This window comes from Muntiacus reevesi, chromosome 18 (genome assembly GCF_963930625.1).
Source record: "Muntiacus reevesi chromosome 18, mMunRee1.1, whole genome shotgun sequence".
Lineage (NCBI taxonomy): Eukaryota > Metazoa > Chordata > Mammalia > Artiodactyla > Cervidae > Muntiacus > Muntiacus reevesi.
Genome location: NC_089266.1, coordinates 24303969 through 24330604, shown reverse-complemented (window position 1 = coordinate 24330604; position 26636 = coordinate 24303969). Strand labels below are relative to the sequence as shown.

Genomic DNA, 26636 nt, shown 5'->3' with positions numbered 1-26636 from the left:
GCTCTTTAACATGAGAAAGCTTTTTCTATTGTCATTGCTTTCATTCTGTTATACCAGGGTTTATATTATAAATATATTGGGCCCCTGATTTATTCTCTGTGTTTCATCTCTTTTATTGTCTCATCTGTCACTGATTCCATTGTGGTTTTAAATTCAGCATTTATTTATATTTTAAAAATTTCCATGTGTTCTTTCCACATCATTCATTGTTTTGTTTTCATTACATCTATAAATCTGGCTTATAGACATAATGACGTTTTGGATGTTGTTAGAAATATGAATAGAAAAATTTTAAACATTTATGTTCTTTAGTAATAAGGCTACTTCAGAGGGAGACATTTTCTCTAGTTCTTCAAGATCTTTTTCTTTTTGAAGGTTAATATTTTCTCATAGATCCTGTATGTTTTCTTTGTGGTAAGTTTTGTTGTTTGGTTCAGTTTCTCAGTCATGTCTGACTCTGTGCGATCCCGTGGACTGCAGCATGCCAGGCTTTCCTGTCCTTCACTGTCTCCTGGAGTTTGCTCAGACTCATGCCCATTGAATTGGTGATGCCATCCAACCATCTTGTCCTCTGTCGTCCCCTTGTCCTCTTGCCTTTGCTCTTTCCTGGCATCAGGGTCTTTTCCATTGAGTCAGCTGTTCTCACCAGGTGGCCAAAGGATTGGAGCTTCAGCTTCAGCATCAGTCCTTCCAATGAATATTCAGGGTTGATTTCCTTTAGGATTGACTGGTTTGATCTCCTTGCTGACCAAGGAACTCTCAAGAGTCTTCTCCAGCACCACAGTCAGAAAGCATCTATTTGACGCTGATCATCTGAGCCATCAGGGAAGCCCATGCCAACTCTTAGTTGCAGCATGTGGGATCTAGTTCCCTGATTAGGGAGCAAATCCAGGCCCCCTGCATTGAGAGCACAGTCTTAGCCACTGGACCACCAGAGAAGTTCCTGTCTCATTGAATTTGTAAGAAATAAAGGACTAAATATTTGAAAAGAAGTTAGAATAATATCTAAAATGTATTACACACCATATGTTTGGTAAATAAAACTAAAAAAAAATTTTTTTCCTTTGAGGAAGTCCTGTTGATCTCTCTTCTTGCAGCTGCTTCACTACAGGAAAACTTAAAGGCCTTTTGCTTGGGTCAGTGGTTCATCCTTGCTCCTCCAAATTAGAGGAGGTTTGTAGGGGTTCTTTCAGGATGTTCTTCATTTCCTTCCTTAGATCAGAACTTTTTGGAGGAAGGAAAGAGGAAGTTAGCTTCCTTGCTAACTTAAGAAAGACATGTGTTCCTTACCTTGTTATATAGAGTGCTTTGTACGCATGTGTGTTTCTGTAAATAGTATTTTTCCATTATTTCTCAATTGAAAAAAAAAAGGTTCAATCTTTCCCTTCTGTCTGTCTTTTTTTTCCAAGCGAACATCCAGTTCTCTTTATAGGGATGTAAATAAATCTTGTAGCGATACAAAAATAACAAGTTGTCTGAGAGGTTTACAGTGGTACCCAGTATGTAGGAGGGTATTAAATAAAATAGCTATCGATAATTAAAAGTGAATTAGTTCAATCAAGTTACAGTATCATCCTTTAGATTAAAGTGCTCTGATATTAACTAATGTGGCAGCAAACGTGATCCTGAGAAGGAATCCACTGCCAGTCATCTTGCCTCTTAACTTCAATACAACAAGAATGAACACAGAGAGAGTTCCATTTAATAGCTGCTCTCTCCTCAAACCGTGCCCACGCCCTTGGCCTATGACATTCTCTTCCGAGGAGAGATGTCGGGATTTGATGAGATTCTGTCTCAACTGGAACAAAACAAACAAACAAAAAAAAGAGTAGAAAACATTCTAATATCAGGTTACTAACAATGAAATTACCTGAAGAGTCTGAGTTGTTTAGTTGCTAAGTCATGTCCAATTCTTTGCGACCCCGTGGACTGTAACTCATCAGGCTCCTCTGTCCATGGGATTCTCTAGACAAGAATACTGGAGTGGGTTGCCATTTCCTTCTCCATCTTTCTGTTTTAATAAACAGAATTTTTTTAATTGGTAGAAATATTTTAGCTTCCTTGTGGGTATGTCCTAGATGTTAGCTGGGCTGCCCAGGTCTTTTGAATTCTGTGCTGTGTGTGCTTAGTCGCTCAGTCATGTCCAACTCTTGCGACCCCATAGACTGAGGCCCGCCATGCTCCTCTGTCCGTGGGATTCTCCAAGCAAGAATACTGGAGTGGGTTGCCATTTCCTTCTCCAGGAGATCTTCCCGACCCAGGGATTGAACACAGGTCTCCTGCATAGGAGTCAGACTCTTTACCGACTGAGCAATGAGGGAGTTACGAACTCTAGGCAAGATCTATTCCTCTTTGTGGAAGCCCAAATATCTCCTCAAAATCTGAAGAACTCTCAAGGGGTGTGCATTCTCAAGTTTACCTTTCTTTCCAGGTTCCCAGATGGGGTGGTTTTGTCCCTCAGGGGGCATTTGGCAACACTTGGAGACATTTTTGTTGTTGTCACAACTAGGGAAGGTGCTATTGGTACCTAATGTGTAGAGGCCACTGATGCTGTTCCGCTTCCTACAATGCATTGGACAGCCCCACAGCAAAGACTTATCCAGCCCAAAATGTCAGTAGTGCCAGGGTTGAGAAACTATGGCCGTGATATATATCCTTGTCTTCAGTTTCCACAAAGGCCTGTCCACATGAAGTCCCTGTGAATGTAGAAAACATCACTGCAGAGTCAGGGGGTACAGGGAGAGGGAGGAAGAGTTTCCATGGCAATTATGCAAAAGACTTCATATTGAATATTAGGCATTCCTGTTCCTAAACTCCTGCCAATCCACGAGCAGTGTCCTCTGACCTTTCACCTGATGTAATTCTCAGCCTTATGCTTTCTCACTGGCACTTTCTCCCTGTATCCTGTCTGGAGCAAAACAAACCAAAAAAAAGTTTTTTTTCTCTTGGCACATGGAAAGGTAGTTTCACTATCTGTTTATTGGTTTAGGCTCCCACCAACACCCACACACAGGGAAAAACAAGTTACTTTGCTAAACAATGGTGATTCTCTTCCTAAGAGGAATTCTAATGCTATTAAAAGAATAACGTTTTTACCTCATTATATAAGTATAATACTTAAACAATTTTTAATCATTTTAAATATAGAAAAAATAAGATAAATTTCAAGTTCTACCATTATCAGAGAATCTTAACATATTGACATAACTATAATAGATCTAATTTTTCACGTTATGAACCGTTACACTGTACAGAAATCCTATAATTTCTGCTACATTTATTCATATTTATTTCCCCTGTGTTTCCAAGTTCACTGCTTGCTTTTCTGGTTTGCCAGTGCTGCATTATAGGTTAGATGATTATAACAGATGGCTTTTCAGGTTTGGAGTCTTTGAGTTCCATTGTTTAATTTTACTATCCAGTTTTTACATGGAAGATAGGACAGATGTAGACTCAGAAACAGAGTGGTCTTAGCATCCAGAGAGCAAGCTTTCCTGAAAGCTTATGGCTTTGATAAAATTATTTATGAATTACTTAAATCTTCATCTAGGATCTCCTTCTAACATTGTTGATATTTAATATTAGTATGTTATGAGGAAAATAAAATTTTTATTCACATAATAGGAGCTTTACTAAAATGTATCCAATGGCATATATTTATATATACTTACACCAATGTGATAGTTAAGTTGGAATTAATTAAGGTACTGTATATTATAAATCAAATATGAGAAGTGTCCTGGGTACTTAGAAAGTTACAGACAGTCTCTCTTTACTGCATTGTAATAAATTTCCTTAAAATCACCCTCCCTTTAAAAGAAATTTTCCTTTTTGATAGCTCTTTGTGTGAGCCTCTTCATCCGTTGATCTGTCCCTCTCTTCCTCTCTTCCTTCCCAGTACTTTATTAAGGTGTGATTAATGTATATAAAATGTACCAGTGTTAAGTGTTACAACTGGATGACTTTCATATATGTATACACTTGTGTGACTACAACTCACATCAAGACATAAACATTTCCGTCTCCCAATAAAGCTCCTTTCCAGTTCTGGAATTTCATAAATCAGTATGATCTCTTTTGTGTCTGTCCTCAATATAATGTTTTTGAGATTCATACATGTTGTTCTGTGTATCATTTATCTATCCTTTTGCTAAGTAGTAATCCCTTGTGTGAATATTCCATTGTTCGTTTATTCATTTTTCTTCTGATAAACAATTGAATTGTTCAGTTTTGGGTTACTATGATTATGCTATGATTACTGCTTTGAGAATTTTTGTATAACTTTTTTTGTAACATAAGCACTCATTTCTCCTGAATAAAGATCTAGGAGTGGAGTTACTGGGTCATATGGTATGAATACATTTAATTTTATTGGAAACCAGTTTCCCACAGTGATCATAACCTATTTTATACTCCCACCGACAGTATATGAGAATTACAGTTACTCCATTTCCTCACAAACTCTTGATGTTGTAGTCTTATTTTTAGGTATTCTGGTAGGTGTTATGGTCCGTGTATTTTTTAATTACAAAAATAACTTATGAATATATTTTTACTGTAGAATATTTGTATAACATAGAAGAATATAGATTACTTGACCTAGCCACAGCAATCAGAAAAGAAAAAGAAATAATAGGTATCCAAATTGGAAGGGAAGAGGCAAAATTGTCATTATATGCAGATGACGTGATATTATATATAGAAGATCCTAAAGATGCCACACTAAAACCATTGGAACTCTTAAGTGAATTCAGCAAGGTAGCAGGTTACAAGATACAGAAATCTTTTGCATTTCTTTATACTAACAATGAACTATAAGAAAGTGAAAGAACAATCCCATTTAATACTGTGTCCAGGGACTTCCGTGATGGTGCAGTGGATAGGAATCTGCCTGCCAGTGCAGAGGACATGAGTTCAATCCCTGGTTCAGGAAGATTCCACATGAGCACCAAAGCCCGTGCACTGTAACTTCTGAGCCCTGAACACCCTAGAGCCATGGGTGTGGCTACTAAAGCCCATGCACTCCAGGGCCCGTGAGCCACAAATACTGAGCCTGTGTGGTCTAACTACTGAGGCTTTTGTTCCTAGAGCCACACACTGCAGCTGCTGAGCCTGCGTGCTGCAGCCACTGAGGCCCGCATACCTGGAGCCTATGCTCTACAACAAGAGAGGCCACCACACTGAGAAGCAACTAGAGAAAGCCCATAAATGCAGACCAGTGCAACCAAAAAAATTTTTTAATGAATTAAAAAAATACCTAAGAATAAACCTAATCAAGGAGGTGAAAGACCTGTGTGCTAAGAACTATAAAACATGGGTAAAGGAAATTGAAAATGATTCAAAGAAATGGAAAGACATCACATGACTTTTGATTGGAAGAATTAATATTGTTAAAATGGCCATGCTACCCAAAGCAACTTACAGATTCAGTGCAATCCCTATCAAACTATCCATGACATTTTTCACACAATTAGAACAAATAATCCAAATGTATATGGAATCATAAAAGACCCAGAATTTCCAAAGCAGTTCTGAGGAAAAAGAACAAAACTGGTGGCATAAACCCTCCCAGACTTCAGACAATACTCAAAGCTACAGTAATCAAAACAGTGTGGTATTGGCACAAAAACAGACATATAGATCAATGGAACAGAATAGAGAGCCCAGAAATAAACACATGGTCAATTAATCTTTAACTAATTAGGAATATACACTGGAGAAAAGACAATCTCTTCAGCAAGTGGTGTTGGGAAAGCTGGGCAGCCTCATGTAAATCAATAAAGTTAGAACACTCCCTCACATTATACACACACAAAAAAACTCAAAATGGCTTAAATAGTTAAATATAAGACATGACATCATAGGACTCCTAGGAGAGAATATAGGCAAAATTTTCTGCAACTGCTGAGCCTGTGTGCTGCAACCACTGAAGCCTGCTACAATTCTGACGTGAATTGCAGCAATATTTTCTTAGTTCAGTCTCCCAAAGCAATAGAAATAAAAGCAAAAACAAATGGGTCCTAATCAAACTTATAAGCACTTGCACAGCAAAGGAAACTGTAAACAAAACCAAAAGACAGCCTACAGACTGGGAGAAAATATTTGTAAACTATGTGACCAACAAGGACTTAATTTCCAAAATATACAAACAGCTCATACAACTCAATGTCAAAAAAACAAACAACCCAATTGAGAAATGGGCAGAACTAAACAGGCATTTCTCCAAAGACATCCAGATGGCCAACAGGTACCTGAGATGATGCTCAATATTGCTAATTATTATTGTTGTTGTTGTTTAGTCTCTAAGTTGTGTCCAACTCTTTGCAACCCCATGGACTACAGCCCACCAGAGTCCTCTGTCCATGGGATTTTTCCAGGCAAGAATAAACTGGAGTGGATTGCCATTTCCATCTCCAGGAGATCTTCCTGATCCAGGGATCAAACCTGTGTCTCCTGCATTGGCAAGTGTATTCTTTACTGCTGAGCCACCAGGAAAGCCTGCTAATTATTCAGTCAGTCAGTTCAGTTGCGCATCGTGTCCGACTCTTTGCAACCCCATGAATTGCAGCACGCCAGGCCTCCCTGTCCATCATCAACTCCCGGAGTTTACTCAAACTCATGCCCATTAAGTCGGTGATGCCATCCAGCCATCTCATCTTCTGTCGTCCCCTCTCCTTCTGCCCCCAATCCCTCCCAGCATCAGGGTTTTTTCTAATGAGTCAACTCTTTGCACGAGGTGGCCAAAGTATTGGAGTTTCAGCTTCAGCATTGTACTTTCAATGAACACCCAGGACTGATCTCCTTTAGGATGGACTGGTTGGATCTCCTTGCAGTCCAAGGGGCTCTCAAGAGTCTTCTCCAACACCATAGTTCAAAAGTATCAATTTTTCAGCACTCAGCTTTCCTCACAGTCCAACTCTCACATCCATACATGACCACTGGAAAAACCATAGCCTTGACAAGACGGACCTTTGTTGGCAAAGTAATGTCTCTGCTTTTTAATATGCTATCTACGTTGGTCATAACTTTCCTTCCAAGGAGTAAGTGTCTTTTTATTTCATGGCTGCAGTCACCATCTGCAGTGATTTTGGAGCCCCCCAAAATAAAGTCTGACAGTGTTTCCACTGTCTCCCCATCTATTTCCCATGAGGTGATGGGACCAGATGCCATGATCTTAGTTTTCTGAATGTTGAATTTTAACCCAACTTTTTCACTCTCGTCTTTCAGTTTCATCAAGAGGCTTTTCAGTTCCTCTTCACTCTCTGCCATAAGGGTGGTGTCATCTGCATATCTGAGGTTATTGATATTTCTCCCAGCAATCTTGATTCCAGCTTGTGCTTCTTCCAGCCCAGCATTTCTCATGATGTACCCTGCATATAAGTTAAATAAGCAGGGTGACAATATACAGCCTTGACATACTCCTTTTCCTATTTGGAACCAGTCTGTTGTTCCATGTCCAGTCTAACTGTTGCTTCCTGACCTGCATACAGGTTTCTCAAGAGGCAGGTCAGGTGGTCTGGTATTCCCATCTCTTTCAGAATTTTCCAGTTTATTGTGATCCAGCCAGTCGAAGGCTTTGGCATAGTCAATAAAGCAGAAATAGATGTTTTTCTGGAACTCTTTTGCTTTTTCGATGATCCATCGGATATTGGCAATTTGATCTCTGGTTCCTCTGCCTTTTCTAAAACCAGCTTGAACATCTGGAAGTTCACAATTCACGTATTACTGAAGCCTGGCTTGGAGAATTTTGAGCATACTTTACTAGCGTGTGAGATGAGTGCAATTATGTGGTAGTTTGAGCATTCTTTGGGATTAGAGAAATGCAGATCAAAACTACAGTGAGCTATCACCTCACACCAATTAGAATGGCTATCACTAAAAAGTCTACAATAAATACAGGAGAGAGTATGGAAAAAAGGGAACCTTCCTACACTGTAGATGGGAACGTAAATTGGTGTGGCCACTGTGGGAAACAATACAGAGGCTCCTTAAGAAACTAAAAGTAGAACTACCGTATGATCCAGCAATCCCACTCCAAGGCATATATCTAGAAAAGACGAAAGGTCTGATTTGAGAAGATATATGCAACCCAGTGTTCATAGCAGCACAATTTATAATAGCCAAGAGATAGAAGCAACTAAAGTGTCCACTGACATTTGAATGGATAAGGAAGATGTGATATGTATATATATCACATTCAGTTCAGTTCAGTTCAGTCACTCAGTCGTGTCCGACTCTTTGTGACCCCACAAATCGCAGCATGCCAGGCCTCTCTATCCATCACCAACTCCGGGAGTTTACTCAAACCCATGTCCATCGAGTCGGTGATACCATCCAACCATCTCATCCTCTGTCGTCCCCTTCTTCTCCTGCCCCCAATCAGTCCCAGCATCAGGGTCTTTTCCAATGAGTCAGCTCTTCGCATGAGGTGGCCTAAGTACTGGAGTTTCAGCTTCAGCATCAGTCCTTCCAATGAACACCCAGGACTGATCTCCTTTTACTCAACCATAAAAATAATGAAGTAGGGACTTCCCTAGTGGTCCGGTGGCTAAGACTCTGAGCTCCCAATGCAGGAGCTCCGAAATTCAATCCCTGGTCAGGGAACAAGATCTCACATGCTGCAACTAAGATCTGGTGCAGCCAAATAAATAAATATTAAAAAAAATAATAAAATATTGCCATTTGCAGCAACATGAATGGACTTAGAGATTATTGTACTAAGTGAAGTAAGTCAGACAGAGAAAGACAACTATTATATGATATCACTTATGCATGAAATCTAAAAAATAATACAAATGGACTTACCAAACAGAAACAGACTCACATAGAAAACAAATGTATGGTCACCAAAGGAGAAGGCAGAGAGGGATAAATTAGGAGAATGGGGTTAACAGATACACACCACTGTATATAAAATAGAGAAACAACAACAACAACAAAAAATAGAGAACAAAGATTTACTCTGCAGCATAGGGAACTATATTCAATATCTTTGCAGTAACCTGTATTGGAACAGAATCTGTAAAAGAGTATATATATATGTGTATCTGAATTACTTTGCTATATACTTGAAGCTAACACATTACTGTAAATCAACTATAGTTCAATGAAAAAAAGAAATTGGTTTTTTAACATCGCACCATTGTAAGCTTTCCTGTATAAATCTATGTATATATTCATATATATATTCATTTTAAGCTGTTGTACAGTGTTTCAAATTTAATTATTCCCCTATTAAAGGATGCTTAGATTGTTTACAGTTTTTTTTTTATATATTTCCACAGTGCTGTAGAGAACATATCTTCATCTTTGTGTATATATGCAAATATTTCTGTAGGATAGATTCAGGGAAGATTGCAGAAGTGTTAATTCAGATTTGCAGACTGGCCAGTAGTTAAAACTTAATCTATAGTACTATCTGTGTTTTACTTTCCAGTTTTTGTTTTCTCTATGCTATATGTGTATAGGTATTGTCATTTTTTTCACCTTCAGGAGGTAGAAGAATTAAAAATACAAACACCACACTTTTCTTGGGTCATGGGGCAGAAACAATCAGCAGGTGAAGCAAACCACAGCCAGAACATGTTGACAGTTTCTCTATTGTATGCTGACAACTTCCTGCAAGCCAAAACAAAGCTGGTGGGTATGATTTTAGCCTTGCCAACAAGCTTTACCTCTTAACAAAAAGCAAAATATATGCCTTAAAGGATTACAGTTGATTGTCAGATGAAAAATTTAATGCAAGGTTTAAAACACGTTCTAAGCACAGTAAAAGTCATTTTCCCCCCACTGTGATACTTTTATTTAATTGGTGTGAAAATAAGCAAGACAAGATTCTATGAAGGCTTCTATCATGTGTGCATGCATGCTCAGTCATGTCTGACTCTCTGTGACCCCCATGGATTATAGCCAGCCAGGCTCTTCTGTCCATGGGATTATCCTGGCAAGAATACTGGACTGGGTTGCCATTTCCTCCTCCAGGGGATCTTTCTCACCCAGGGATCTCACCCTTGTCTCCTGTGGCTCCTGCATTGATAGGCAGATTCTTTACCACTGAGCCACCTGGGAAGCCCTCCATCATTAGAGTAGGAAAATTAAACACTGAAGTTTCAGAAGTTTGATTTTACTGAGATACTTAAGTCACTGCAGATATACTAATGGTCTGATACCTTCAGTATATTTGTGATAAGGAATCAGAAATGATTATTTTTTGTTTGTTTCTATCAGAAGCTGTCAATGAGACTTTGTAGAAGTTGGATCAGTAACCAGGGTGCATCTTCTGTAAAATAGCAATATGTTACTAAAAGGAAAGTTGTGACACTTAATTAAATAGAATACCCAAATATTTGGAATGAAATGTGGTCTTCTGTTATTTCCAAGGTGGAGATTGTTTTGATTTGGCAGGTATGATTTGTTAGGCATGGCCAAGTACGTGGCCATAGTCTGTTACTGGAAAGGGTGTCTTACTGTTAGCCACTCACTCAGGGAAGTCCTGAGGATGATGCAGATCTGTATTCCCTACTTATGGGACATCAGTTCAAACAAAGGACTCCTGGGATGGGTCCCTGAGAGGAGTCCCTCCTCTCCTTGATCCCCTTTCTCTTCTCCACCATCCCAACAACATTTTCTATATGCCTCCTTTCCAAATAGGTTCCCATCTTCATCCTCAAAGGGTCACATCTCATCTTTAAGGCTTTAACTCCTTTAAAGTGTTCAGAGTTAAGTATCTATAAGATTTTAATTAGAAAAGATGTAGGTATCCTTGAAAATTAAAAGATGAGTCTGAAGTAGCATCCTGCCCCTAGATTTTTTTTTTTTTTTTTTTTTGAATAGTGAGTAGATTGTTTTCTAACATTTACTTAGGTATTTTCTTTATTAACACCTTTTTCCCCCCATGTCGGAAAAAGAACCATGTTCTTTAAGTTGATTCCCAGGCCATCCCATTTTTAAACACTATTTTGTGGATCACAAAATTATGTATTTCTCTCTCTCTTTTTTTTTTAGTTTTTTTAAATTTAATTTTTTTTTCCATTTATGTATTTCTCTAATAAGACTGTTTAGGGTATTAGTGCTAAGGCTGGACAAGAAAGGACATTGGTTCTCATAGATTAGGATTAAAAGCTATGTATAATTTCTTATTATATATTGTGGAAATTGATCTCAAAAACTTACATGTTCACCCAGTAAAGATTGTTTATTCAAATTTTCTTTTCTTTTTTTATTTGTAAATTAATTTATTTTAATTGGAGGCTAATTACTTTACAATATTATAGTGGTTTTTGCCAAACATCAACATGAATCAACCACAGGTGCACATGTGTTCCCCATCCTGAACCCCACTCCCTCCTCCCTCCCCATCCCATCCTCCAGGGTCATCCCAGTGCACCAGCCACGAGCATCCTGTCTCATGCATCGAACCTGGACTGGCGATCCACTTCACATATGATAATATGCACGTTTAAACACTACCCTCTCAAATCATCCCACCCTCGCCTTCTCCCACAGGGTCCAAAAGACTGTTCTTTACATCTGTGTCTCTTTTGCTGTCTCACATACAGGGTCATCGTTAACCATCTTTGTAAATTCCATATATATGCATTAGTATACTGTATTGGAGTTTTTCTTTCTGACTTACTTCACTCTGTATAATAGGCTCCAGTTTCATCCACCTCATTAGAACTGATTCAAATGCATTCTTTTAAAAAATATGGAACACTTCACGAATTTATGTGTCATCCTTGCACAGGGGCCATGCTAATCTTCTCGATATCGTTCCAATTTTAGTATATGTGCTGCCGAAGCGAGCACTGTTTATTCAAATTTTAAACTTAATTGTATGTCATGTATGTTTTCAAAAAAACCCTTTTGTATTTTATCTAGAGGAGAATCGTTGTTGTTTAATTGCTAAGTCGTGTCTGGCTCTTTTGCGACCCCATGGATTGTAACCCACCAGGCTCCTCTGTCCATGGGATTTCCCAAGCAAGAATACTGGAGTAAGGTTGCCATTTCCTTCTCCAGGGGTACCTTTCAGATGTGGGGATTGAACCTGTGTCTCCTCCATTGGCAGGCGATTCTTTACCACTGAGCCACCAGGGAAGCTCCCTAGAGGAGAATTCTGTAGACATATTTTGATGGAGAATGATTGTCCAATTTGAGACTTCAGAAACCCTTTCAGTCCTGAAGCCTGGGCCACTCCCCCTTCTGTTGGCTTCCTCTTTGTTAGTGGGAGCACTCCTTTAATTCCCTGTTCCCTAACTCCAAACTCTGATGGTGGTGTTGTGACTGGGGAATGACTCCAACGGTCAGGACTGGGAAGGGTATGAGGAGCTGGCTGAGAGCTAGGTTGGAGTTCCCAGGATTAGGGAAGAGCCTATTTAATAAGCCAGAATGAGAACAGGAATGGGCCTCACCTAGAAAGGAGGTGAGAGCCAGTGGAGGGACCCAGAGAGAAAGGAGAACAGAATTTCCTCTCATCTTCCACTCTTTCTCTCCTGTCTCTTTACCTCTAACCTCCTCTCCCATTGAGAATGTGGCTACCAACAGGCTTGGAGGTGCTATGCTAAGACAGGAGGCTAGGGGTGGGGTGAGGAGAGATAATGGAAGTCAGCAGAAAGTTACTGAAGTAAAATAACTGTCAAAGCAACAGCAGTGAGAAAACAGATATTTCTGTGATTGTGCCCAGCCAGCCAGGACAACCATTCACGTTTAAAGAATATTTGCATCTACTTGGGTTTTTTGTTTTGTTTTTAACTAAAGAGAGGGCTGAAATACTGCCCAGCATTAAACTTAATAGGATTAATTTGTTGAGTCATTTCACCCTGTGCCAACAAAAATCTCAAATATTTTCTTGGGTGTAATGCAAGTATAGACAGAAATTTATGGTATCCTTCTTTTCAGAAATGTGAGTTCTGCTTTAGTAGTTCAAATACTTTAGCAAAATATCCCCTCTAGGAACACTTTGATTGGTTTTTGGTTGGTGGAGTTGTTTTCATTAGCATTTGGTCATTCATCCTGCCTTCAAGTTAGAAGGCTGATTGAAGTGAACTTTTGAATTTTAGAAACAATATATCAACAAAAATTTTCTAACTGTTAAAGAACACCAACTTAAATATTTTGTTCCTTCTGTGTATTAGGAGCAGTACTTAGAAAATAAATGGAGGCAACCTTTATTTTTTAGTAGTTTGAAAAATGTGACCCTTAAGATGTCATTCTCCTCCAAGTAAACAAAATATCCATTTGTAGCCTCATAAAATGGATAAGGTGAGAGGCTTGGGAGAATGTCAAAGACTTTCACTGATCTACAGAACCTAAAGATCTTGGGTGCATCCTGTTAAGTCAGCATCTTTTTAGCTGGCCTTAGATCCTGCAGTGGTTTCTCCCAGGGACCTGATGATGTATCATGTCTACAAGTTTCCACATACCCTCCCTTCCCTTTCCTTCAGTTTTCATTTCCTATTTTCATTTCCTACTCTGGTTTGATGAAATAGTTATTCATAAGCTGCCTGGAAGCTGAGGAAATCTATGTTTTAGGGAAGCTGTGAATTATAATAGGAAGATGCATGTTTGTCAGAGCTGTGTTTACCTTTTTAATATGGGACTTCAAATCATTATATATTACTTTTAGTACAAAATACTATATATTGCTACAGACTTGCCTGCCAGAATAATCTTTCATCACTGTTGCTCTTACCCCTAACCTTTATGTTCTTCCTTCCAAGTCAGAATTCTTTCAGTTTCTCCAACTGAGCTAGATCTGTCACCCTAGGACCTTTGCACACGATGTTTCCATGCTTGTGCTATTCTTTTCCTCATTCTACTAGCTCCTCCCCACCCCAACATACATACTTGACCTGCTGATCTAGGGGTTTCAGATGAAAGGTTAGGTCTCTGAGAGATCTCCCTAACTTACTTCCCTCTAGACTAGGTGCATCCCTCACTTTTCTTATATTGTAGTTCGTATCACAGTTTTTTCTAATTGTCTATTTAAGTCTTTATTCTTTGATAGACTGTAAACTTTTAGTTTGGATCTGTCTTGTTCACTTTTTCAGTATACAGCATATAATAAGTGCTCAACAAATATTTGTAGAAGAATTAAGGCATTTAGAAAAAAAAAGTGACAATATTTATGGTACATTTCTGATTTTGTCTTTTCTCCTTGGTGTGAGGACATTTATATCAGTGTGGTATTGCTCACTCATTAGTCAAAGGTATAGACCTTGTACCATCAGGTATTATGTGTAGTGAGTGATGTGATGTCAGAGGCACCTCTGGAATGTTGTTACTCAGTTAGTGGTGTTTTTCACTCTGGGCTTTGTAGTTATAGGTGCCTAAGGCATTCTGATTTGATAAGACATGATATTTATATTGGAAGAGTTTTTATTTGCACAAGGCTGATTGCTTAATAGAAACTCCACCCAGAGAGAGTGGTGAACTTGGTTAAAATACAGGAGGTGGAAATTTCTTATTGAATGGTGAACAGTGCATTTCTGAGCAGCCTTACTGAGGCATCTTCAGGTCATAATCACTGTAGGTAACATCATCTTCTAAATTGAAAGGCAAATGTATTATATGTTGGTCTGTAGTTTTATTTCCTTAGTATTTTTAAAGATATTTTCCTTAATATCTTTAAGTTTTGATATCAGGATTATTCAGGCTTATAAAATGAATTGGGAAGTGTATAAAATACTAGATGCATAGTCTCTCCTATAGCTCTTGCTTTTGACTTATTTATGTTTTCATGATTATAAATTTGTTCATCTAGTGAGTGGTGGGAGTATTTTTAGATCAGGTTAAAAAAAAAAGATGAAACAGGTGGAAGAGGTTGTCTTTGTGCCATGTTATTCCTCTGAGTAGATGACACTTGCAGATGAAGGAGCAAGTACTTAAATAAACACATGGCCCTCTAAAGTGTTTTGAAATGAAGACTTCAAAAAAGTAATTTTAAAGTGAAACTTAACAAGTAAAGTCATAATAAAATATCAAAGTATCAAATGAGTTGGGGGATAATTATATCCTATTGATTCCCTTTTAACAATTTTAGTATATACAAATATAGTTACATGGGATATTTTACTTATAAGAATTTAGTAAGGTGAGTAGAAGTTCAAAATAATATATACACACACACATATATATATTTAACATCTATAGGCACAAAATATAGATTATAACCGTCTATCTCCCATAGGATCTTTATCCCCCAGGATCTTTATTCCATAGGATCTTTATTCTGCCTGGGTGTCCTCCTTTCCTGTTCCCAGCTGTGAATCAGTACAACCTACTACTACTGAGTGAAATGAAGAGAAGGCTGAAAAATTAAAGTCAGTCTAAGCTAAGAGTAATATTACATTATGCTTGCAAAGTAATTTTAATTTTGCTTTTTTCATATGTAAAACATATTTTAGAACATTTAGAAACTGTAGAAGAGTATAAAGAAGATGATAAAATGGCTTGTAATTCCACTACCTAGAGATGACCATTGTTAATATTTTGGTGTTTTATCACAGTACCTGATTGACCTGTGCTGCTGCTGCTGCCGCCGCCAAGTCGCTTCAGTCGTGTCCGACTCTGTGCGACCCCGTAGACAGCAGCCCACCAGGCTCCCCCGTCCCTGGGATTCTCCAGGCAAGAACACTGGAGTGGGTTGCCATTTCCTTCTCCATGATTGACCTCTAGGAAGGACTCAATTTAGACTGGGTTAATGACTGAATTAAGCTAAGTACCTCACCCTTTTTTTGGGTAAAATGTCAGATTATATCATATATTACAAATTAATAGACAAGTTTTTAGAATAGTTTTAGATTTACAGGAAAGATTGAACAGGTGGTACAGATAATTCTCCTATTCCCTTCCCTCTCCCCTGATTTCCTCCATTATTAGTTACCTTTCACATTAGTATGATACATTTGTTAGAATTAATGAACCAATACTGATATGTTATTGACTAAAGTCTGCAGTTTATTGAGTCCTGTCAGACTCTTTGTGACCCCATGGACCATACAGTCCATGGAATTCTCCAGGCCAGATTACTGGAGTGGGTAGCCTATCCCTTCTCCAGTGGATCTTCCTGACCCAGGAATCGAACCGGGGTCTCCTGCACTGCAGGCAGATTCTTCACCAGCTGAGCTACTAGGGAAGCCCCTCCTCCCCCTTTTTATGGGTAAAATGTCAAGATTATATCATATACCACTTTTTAAAAATTAATAGACTAGTTTTTAGAATAATTTTAGATTTACAGAAAAGATTGAGCAGGTAAGACAGAGAATTGTCCTATTCCCTGTCCCCCCGATTTCCTCCATTATTAACTAACTTTCACATTAGTATGAACCATTTGTTACAATTAATGAACCTATACTGATGTATTATTGATGGAAAGTCTGTAGTTTATTCCATTTCCCTTAGTTTTTACCTAATGTCCTTTTTATTTTCCAGGAACCTATCCAAGACATCTCATTTAATTTAGTTCTTTAGAACTCCTCTGCAACTGTTTCTCAAACTTTCCTTGTTTTTGATGATCTTGAGAGTTTTGAGGAGTACTGGTCATGTATATTGTAGAATGCCATATATTAGAATTTGTCTGGCCTTTTTCTCATAATTAGACTAGGTTTTTGGAAAGAAGATCACAGAAGTAAAGTGTCATTCTCATCACATGTCAAGGGTACATACAATTGACATGATTTATAACTGTTGATGTTTTCTTTGATTACCTGGCTGATAAAGTTTCTGTCAAGTTACTCTTTATTTCCCCTTTCAAAATACTGTATTCTTTGGAAGGAAGTCTCTATATGCAGTCTACACTTGAGTGTTGGGAGTTATGCACCTTTTTCTTTAGGGTGGTGTGTCTACATAAATTATTTGTAATTCTGCACTGGAGATTTGTGTTTTCTCCCCCATGTATTAATTTATTCATTTCCTTATTAATATTTATATCATTGTGGACTCATGAATACTTATTTTATACTTTGAGTTGTAGTCCAATGTTACCTAACTTTGTTGCTCAAATCGTTCTACCTTTGGCCACTAAGCTCTTTTATTTAGTTTCTGGGTACCTTTTGACGTGCCACATCAAGTGTGTGTGTATGTGTGTATGTTTTGTACACTTCCTTACTTTCTGGCCACACAAAATGGTCCAGGCTCATCTTGTATGTTTCCTGCCATAGACCTAGAATTAGCCATCTCTCAAAAAAGCCTTGGTTCCTTTTACTGAAGATTGGTTTTAGAAACCATGAGCTTGGTAGTAGATATGCTCTTTTTCACTGGGACGTTGTTTCTTTTAGGTCTTCTCACTGACAAACAAAGATACATATGTATGCATAGTAATCCCACATATACATGTGCATGCCGTGCCAAGTCTCTTCAGTTCTGTCAGATTCCTTGCGACCCTGTGGACTGTAGCCTGCCAGGCTCTTCTGTCCATGGGATTCTTTAGGCAAGAATACTTAAGTGGGTTGCCATGCCCTCCTTCAGGGGACTTTCCCAACCCAGGGATGGAACCCACATCTCTTTATGTTTCCTGCACTGGCAGGCGGGTTCTTTACCACTAACAACATATATGTATATCTATTAGCAATTTCTATGGGTTTCCATTGTGGCTCAGTTGGTAAGGAAGCTGCCTGCAATGTGGGAGACCTGGGTTGGGAAGATTCCCTGGAGAAGGGAAAGGCTACCCACTCCAGTATTCTGACCTGGAGAAATCTATGGACTGTGCTGTCCATGGGACCGCAAAGAGTTGGCCACGACTGAGCGGCTTTCACACTAGCAGTTTCTATACATAACTATCTGTATCTGTACAGACTTAAACATGAGTTCTTTTTTTCCATTTGTTTTGTTTTGTTTTCCTTTTTTTTTCTTTTTAAACAAACCCTTCTTTAGACTTTAAATAGCTTGCAGCAAGGGAGCTGCTCTGCTATGTACGAAACCCTGACCCAGAAGCAGGTCATCTACCAATGGTTCCCCATGGTAGCACCAGGTTCCCCATGAACATGTGGTTCCTGATGGGTGAGGGAGCTAAACATGAGCTCTTACTGATGTCTTGAACTCTAATTCATTTTAGATTTCTCTCCTTACTATCCTATAAAATTGAGCCAACATTGTTTTATAACATTGTGTAAGTTTCATGTGTACAACATTCTATTTCTACTTCTGTGCACACTACAGTGTGCTCACCACCAAAAATTTAATTTCTCGCTATCACATATAGTTGACACCCTTTTACCCATTTCACCCTCCTCCCCTCCCTTCTGATAACCTATGTTCTGTTCACTGTATCCACATGTTTGTTTTTGTTTGGTCTGTTTTGTTCATTTATTTTATTTGCTTTTTATATTCCACACATGAGTGAAATTTTATAATATTTGTCTTTCTCCCTCTGACTTGTTTCACTTGGCATAATACCTTCAAGGTCCATTCATTGTTGTCACAAATGACAAGATTTCATCATTTTTTTATGGCTGAATGGTAACCCATCATAATATATATATATATATATATATATATATATATATATATATGTATAATTTTCTTTATCCATTCATTTGGGTTATTTCCATATCTTAGCTATTGTAAAAAATGCTGTGATAATGGAGATGGAAATGGCAACCCACTCCAGTATTCTTGTATGGAAATTCCAATGGACAGAGCAGTTTGGCAGGCTACAGTCCATTGGGTCACAAAAGAGTCAGACATGACTTAGCAGCTAAACAACAAGGTCTACAGGACCCAGTTAAAGAGAAACAGGAATTTAAAATGATTCTCAATTTTTTGGCCTGGGCAGTTAGGTAGATGATGATGTCATTCAAAGGTATAGGGAAAGATAATGGATTCAATTTGTATATCTCGTATTTGAGAATTTGTAGATGCATAGTCAGTTTTTGGCAAAACCTTGGTGCATAGTGATTTTATGACTTAGAAAATGAATAAATAAAGGAGTCCAATTTGTTTAAACATGCTGTGATGAAAATAGAGGTGCATATACCTTTTTGAATTATTGTGTTTGTATTCTTTAGATAAATACCCAGAAATGGAATAGCTGAATCATATGATAGTTTAATTCTTAATTTTTTGAGAAATCTCCATATTATTTTCCATAGTGGTAACAGCAATTTATATCCCTACCAACAGTACATGAGGGGTCCTTTTTCTCCACATCTTCGCTAACACTTATTACTTCTTGCCTTTTTGATAATAGCTATTCTAATGGATTGAAGTGATATCTATCTCATTGTCATTTTGATTTACATTTCCCTAATAATGATTTTGAGCATCTTTTCATGTTGGCCATTCAGCCAACATGTCTGTTGGCTCTTCAGTCATTGTCCATTCAGCCAAATGTCTGTTCAGCTCTTCTCCTCAATATTTTTGCTTCTTGCTCCTCTCCTTTCCACTCCAAAACTGAGAAACCTGACTCCCACCATTCACCATCCACTTATTGTTTGATTAGAGTATACATGTATAGCAGTATAAGAAGTGATAACCTGTACACCCACTGGAAACTGTTGACTAGGGTCCAGTATTCACGTGCCATTCCTTTTGCCTTTAGTCTTATAGACTACCCATTACCAATGCTCCTTAGGTCAGCACCTTTCCCCCATTCAGTGAGTTTAATTCATATATTTGTAATTAGTTAGATTATGTTGTTTGTATGCAATTTTCCCTGAGATCCTCCAACCTGCAAAATGATTTTTTTTTTTTGAAATCTACAAACATTAAAGGTCATTCTTTGTGTTGTAAAGTCCTATAGGTTTTGGCAACTACAAAATGCCATGTGTCAAACATTAAAGTGTCATATGATATAGTTTCACTGCCCTAAGTCTCCTGTACTTTATCTATTCATCCCTCTGACTCCTCTTGAACCTCTTGCCAAGCACTGATTTTTTTATATTGCTGCCTTTTCCAGAATATTATGTAGTGGGAACCCCACAATATGTAACCTTTTCAGATTGGCTTTTTTCACAGATATGCTTCTTTCACATAAGTTCAGTTCAGTTCAGTTGCTCAGTCATGTCCGACTCCTTGCGACCCCATGGACTGCAGCACACCAGGCCTCCCTGTCCATCACCAACTCCCGGAGTTTACTCAAACTCATGTCCATTGAGTTGGTGATACCATCCAACCATCTCACCCTCTGTCGTACCCTTCTCCTCCTGCCTTCAATCTTTCCCAGCATCAGGGTCTTTTCAAATGAGTCAGTTCTTTGCATCATGTGGCCAAAGTGTTGAAGTTTCAGCTTCAGCATCAGTCCTCCCAATGAATATTCAGGGTTGAGTTCCTTTAGGATGGACTGGCTGGATCTCCTTGCAGTCCAAGGGACTCTCAAGAGTCTTCTCTAACACCACAGTTCAAAAGTATCAATTCTTCAGTGCTCAGCTTTCTTTATAGTCCAACTCTCTCATCCATACATGACTACTGGAAAAACCATATCTTTGACAAATGGACCTTTGTTGGCAAAGTAATGTCTGTGCTTTTTAATATGCTGTCTAGGTTGGTCAAAGTTTTCTTCCAAGGAGCAGGCATCTTTTAATTTCATGGCTGCAGTCACCACCTGCAGTGATTTTGGAGCCCCCAAAAATAAAGTCTGCCACTGTTTCCACTGTTTCTCCATCCGTTTGCCATGAAGTGATGGGACCAGATGCCATGATCTTAGTTTTCTGAATGTTGAATTTTAACCCAACTTTTTCACTCTCCTCTTTCACTTTCATCTAGAGGCTCTTTAGTTCTTCGCTTTCTGCCATAAGGATGGTGTCATCCGCATATCTGAGATTATTGATATTTCTCCTGTAAGTGTTGATTCCAGTTTGTGCTTCATCCAACCCAGCATTACTCATGATGTACTCTGCATATAAGTTAAATAAGCAGGGTCACAATATACACACTTGATATACTCCTTTCCCGATTTGGAACCAGTCTGTTGTTCCATGTCCAGTTCTAACTGTTGCTTCCTGGCCTGCATATAGGTTTCTCAAGAGGCAGGTCAGAATTTTCCAGTTTGTGATGATCCACAAAGTCAAAGGCTTTGGCATAGTCAATAAAGCAGAAATAGATGTTTTTCTGGAACTCTCTTGCTTTTTTGATGATCCAGCAGATGTTGGCAATTTGATCTCTGGTTCCTCTGCCTTTTCTAAATCCAGCTTGAACATCTGGAAGTTCACGGTTCATGTACTGTTGAAGCCTGGCTTGGAGAATTTTGAGCATTACTTTACTAGTGTGTGAGGTGAATGCAATTGTGCAGTAGTTTGAGCATTCTTTGGGATTGCCTTTCTTTGGGATTGGAATGAAAACTGACCTTTTCCAGTCCCATGGGTGCTGCTGAGTTTTCCAAATTTGCTGGCATATTAAGTGCAGCACTTTCATAGCATCATTTTTTAGGATTTGAAATAGCTCAACTGGAATTCCATCACCTCCACTAGCTTTGTTTGTAGTGATGATTCCCAGGCCCACTTGACTTCACATTCCAGGATGTCTGGCTCTAGGTGAGTGATTATACCATCATGATTATCTGGGTCGTGGCGATCTTTTTTGTATGGTTCTTCTATGTATTCTTGCCACCTCTACTTGATATCTTCTGCTTCTGTTAGGTCCATACCATTTTTGTCCTTTATTGTGCCCATCTTTGCATGAAATTTTCCCTTGATATCTCTAATTTTCTTGAAGAGATCTCTAGTCTTTCCCATTCTTTTGTTTTCCTCTACTTCTTTGCACTGGTCACTGAGGAAGGCTTTCTTATCTCTCCTTGCTATTCTTTGGAACTCTGCATTCAAATGGATATTTCTTTCCTTTTCTCCTTTGCCTTTCACTTCTCTTCTTTTCACAGCTATTTGTAAGGCCTCCTCAGACAACCATTTTACCTTTTTGCATTTCTTTTTCTTGGGGATGGTCTTGATCACTGCCTCCTGTACAATGTCATGAACCTCTGTCCATAGTTCTCCAGGCACTCTGTCTATCAGATCTAATCCCTTGAATCTATTTCTCACTTCCACTGTATAATCATAAGGGATTTGATTTAGGTCATATCTGAATGGTATAGTGGTTTTCCCTACTTTCTTCAGTTTAAGTCTGAATTTGGCAATAAGGAGTTCATGATCTGAGCCATAGTCAGCGCCCAGTCTTGTTTTTGCTGACTGTATAGAGCTTCTCCATCTTTAGCTGCAAAGAATATAATCAATCTGATTTCGGTATTGACCATCTGGTGATGTCCATGTGTAGAGTCTTCTCTTGTGTTGTTGGAAGAGGGTGTTTGCTATGACCAGTGCATTCTCTTGGCAAAACTCTATTAGCCTTTGCCCTGCTTCATTCTATACTCCAAGGCCAAATTTGCCTGTTACTCCAGGTATTTCTTGACTTCCTACTTTTGCATTCCAGTCCCCTATAATGAAAAGGACATCTTTTTTGGGTGTTAGTTCTAGAAGGTCTCGTAGACCTTCATAGAACCATTCAACTTCAGCTTCTTCAGTATTACTGGTGGGGGCATAGACTTGGATTACTGTCATATTGAATGGTTTGCCTTGGAAACAAACAGAGATCATTTTGTCATTTTTAAGATTACATCCAAGTACTGCGTTTCGGACTCTTTTGTTGACTATGATGGCTACTCATTTCTTTAATACATTTAAGGTTCCCCAATGTTTTTTCATTTCTTGAGAGTTCATTTCTTGTTTGCACTGAATAGTATTCCATTGTTTGTATATATCACAATTTATTTATCCACTCACCTACTGAAGGACATTTTGATTGCTTCCAGAAATTTAGCAAGTATAAATAAAGCTGCTCTAATCTAAATGTGCAGATTTTTCTGTGGACTTAAGTTTTCAAGTCAGTTGGGTGAATACTTAGGAGTATGGTTGCTGGATCTTATGGTAAGACTACATTTAGCTTTGTAAGAAACCAAGCCATCTTCCAAAGTGGATATACCGTTTTGCATTCCTATCAGCAATTAATGAGATTCTGGTTGCTCTGCATCCTTGTCAGTCATTGGTATTGTCAATTTTTAAAAATTTATTCATTCTAATAGGTATATAGTGATATATCATTGCTTTAATTTTCAGTTCCCTAATGACATATGATTATGCTGATATGCTTTTTTGTTATCTGTGTATCTTCTTTGGTGAGGTCTCTGTTCACATTTTATGTACATTTTAAAATTGGGTTGTTTGTTTTCTTATTATTGAGTTTTAAGGGTTCTTTAACTATTTTGCAAACACGTCCTTTATTAGGTATATATTTTGTAAAGATTTTTTACCAGTCTGTGGCTTGTCTTTTCATTCTCTTAACACTATCTTTTGTAGAGTAGCAGTTTTTCATTTTTATGAAGTCTAAATTATCTCTTTCATGGATCACTGGATCATGCTTTTGGTCTTATAACTAAAAACCCATTGCCAAACCCAAGGCCACTTACATTTTCTACTGTATGCATTTCAGTCTATGATTTACTTTGAATTAATTTTCGTATAAAGTGAGAGCTGTACTTTTTTTTTTTTTAATTTGGTTGTTTTGTTGTCCCAGCACAATTTGTTAAAAAGGCTTATCCTCTCTTGGTTGAATTGCTTTACACCTTTTTTCAAAGATCAACTAATTGACTGTGTTTGTATAGGTCTATTTCTATGTTCTCTGTTCTGTTCTATTAATCTGTGTCTGTTCTTCCAATGGTACTACTCTATCTTGATCACTGCATCATAGTAGTAAGTCTTTAAGTTGAGTAATGTCAGTCCTTCAGTCTTCCTCCTCCCCTCCCACTTTCCTTTTTTCTTCATCTTCCTCTTCTCCTTTTCCTTCAGTATTGTGTTAAAAATATTCTGTGAGAATACTTGAATTCCTTCCATTTCCTCATGAATATTATTTTTAATTGGTTACAAAATACTTCATTATATGATCTGTGATATAACCAATATTTAGTGGAAAAAGTTCATAACTTTTGATATCTCATTTTTGTAAATGAAAATAAAGTTATGTTAGCACAGAATAAAAACTGAACGAGTGATGGGATTGTAAATAATTGTAATGATGTTCCTTATATCAATTGATTTATTTTCCAATGTTTTTATTAATACAATGAGTAGTAATGCCTTTTTTATTAGGGAAAGGTAAATATGTTTGTGTTTGTTCTCTAAAGTCTGAGAAATACCTTTTCTTCATTTTCTCCTCTCAGTCTGATATTGGTATTTCTCTGCATTCCTTTAATGAATCTTAATAAAATCTTTAGGGACTTATCAAATTTATTGGTCTTGTAAAAGAACCAACCAATGCTTTTTCTGCTTTCTATTTAATCGACTTCTATTCTTATTTTTTATTATTTTCTTTTTCCTGTTTGGAGTTTAATTTGGTCTTCTTTTTCTATTTTCTTATGATGAAAACTTAGATAATTGATTTTAAACCTTTCTTCTTTTCTACCATAAACATTTAAAGCTGTGTGTTTCCCTTAAGTGTGGCTTTAGCTGCGTCTTACAAATTTGGATGGATTTTATAATTTTTTTATTTTTATAACATTTTTATTTTATAATCACTCAGTTTATTAAAAGAAGAATACTTCCTCTTTGATTTATGTTTTTTCAAACTGTTGAGGCTTTTTAGATATCTCATTGTTATTGATTTCTAACTTAATTCTTTTTTGATTAGAGAACATACTCTAAGATTTTAGATTTTTGGTGTTTATAAGACTTATTTTATGGCCTAGAATAATGTATATCTTGGTGAACACTTCATCCACTTAAAAAACGTATATTCTGTAGTTGTTAGATGTGGCATTGTATGAATGCCAATTAGATCAAAGTTGATAGTGTTGCTCAGGTCCTCTATGTCTTTACTGATTATTTATCTAGTAGTTTTATTAGTTTCTTAAAGAGGGTAGTAAAATTTCCAGCTATGATTGTAGATACGTTTTTTTTCTCGCTTTAGTTCTGTTGGAATTTGCTTCAAGTATTATGAAGCTATTTTGTTATGTGCGCACTGCTGCTGCTGCTGCTAAGTCACTTCAGTCGTGTCTGACTCTGTGCTACCTCATAGATGGCAGCCCACCAGGCTCCTCTGTCCCTGGGATTCTCCAGGCAAGAATACTGGAGTGGGTTGCCATTTCCTTCTCCAGTGCATGCATGCATGCTAAGTTGCTTCAGTCGTGTCTTACTCTGTGCAACCTTATGGACAGTAGCCCACCAGGCTCCTCTGTCCACATGATTCTCTAGGCAAGAATACTGGAGTGGATTGCCATTTCCTTCTCCTGTTATGTGCATACACATTTATAATTTTTCTGTCTTCCTGATGACTTGGCCCTTTTATCATTATGAAATGTCCCTTTTTATATCTGGTAATATTCCATGTCCTGAAGTCTGCTTTGACATTAATATAGCCATTCCATCTTCCTTATGCTTACTGTTAGCATACTGTATAATTTCTATTCTTTTTTCCAGCCTGTGTCTTTATTGGAATATAGTTGATTTACAATGTGTTAGTTTCATATGTACACCAAAGTGAATCAGTTATCCATATAAATGTACATATATATACATATATATATATATCTCCACTATTTTTTAAGATTATTTTCTCTGTGTCTTCATGTTTAAAATGTGTCTCTTGTAGATTACTATGATAATTATATGCCAATAAAATGGACAACCTAGAAGAAATGGACAAATTCCTAGAAATGTACACTCTCCCATGACTGAATCAGGAAGAAATGTAAAACATGAATAGACCGATTACCAGTAGTTGAATCAGTATTTTAAAAACTCCCAAGAAACAAAATTCCAGGACCAGATGGCTTTATAGGTGAATTCCACCAAACATTTAGAGAACGATTAACACCTATCCTTCCCAAACTATTCAAAAAATATTACTGAGGGAGGAATGCTTCTGAGAACTCATTCTGTGAAGGCAGTATCACCCTGATACCAAAACTAGACAAAGATATAATAATTAAAATTACAGGTCAATATCACTGATGAACACAAATGCAGAAATCCTCAACAATATATTAACAAACCAAATAAATATGTTAAAAGGACCATATACCATGATCAAGTGGGATTAATCCCAGGGATGCAATGATGATTCAGTATCTACAAATCAATCAATGTAATACACCACATTAACAAATTGAAGAATAAAAATCATATGATCATCATATGTTATGAAAAAAGATTTTGACAAAATTCAACATCCTTTTATGATAAAAACTCTCAACAAAATGGATATAGAGGGAATATATCTCAACATAAGAAAGGCCATATATGACAGGCCTATAGGTAACATCATACTGAATGATGAAAAGCTGAATGCATTTCCTCTAAGGTCAGGAACAAGACAAGGATGACCTTGAGGGTATTATGCTGCTAAGTAAAATAAATCATACAGAGAAAGACAAATACTGTATGATTTCACTTATATGTATATCTAAAAAAAACCAACAAATGAATAATCTTAACAAAACAGACACAGAGTCATAGCTATGGAGAACAAACAGATGGCTGCCAGAATGGAGAGCAGGGAGGGGAAGGAGAGAGGTGAGGGATACTAAGAGGCACAAACTCCTAGTTACAAAATAAATGAGCCATGGATATGAAGTGTACAGTGTGGAGAATATAGTCAGTAACTGTGTAGTATCTTTGGATGGTGACAGATGATAACTGGACTTACTGTGGTGATCGTTT

The 26636-nt window shown here is 37.6% G+C and overlaps 1 protein-coding gene and 1 non-coding gene across 3 annotated transcripts in view; one reads left to right on the top strand and one right to left on the bottom strand.

The window, feature by feature from the left end:
* The window catches only part of SKAP1 (src kinase associated phosphoprotein 1), a 295603-nt gene that overhangs the window by 6369 nt on the left and 262598 nt on the right, over positions 1–26636 (top strand). The gene's annotated exons all lie outside the window — the stretch shown is intronic.
* LOC136150365 (U6 spliceosomal RNA) lies at positions 11702–11808 on the bottom strand. The gene has a single exon (XR_010659799.1). It is a non-coding gene; the product is annotated as a U6 spliceosomal RNA (small nuclear RNA).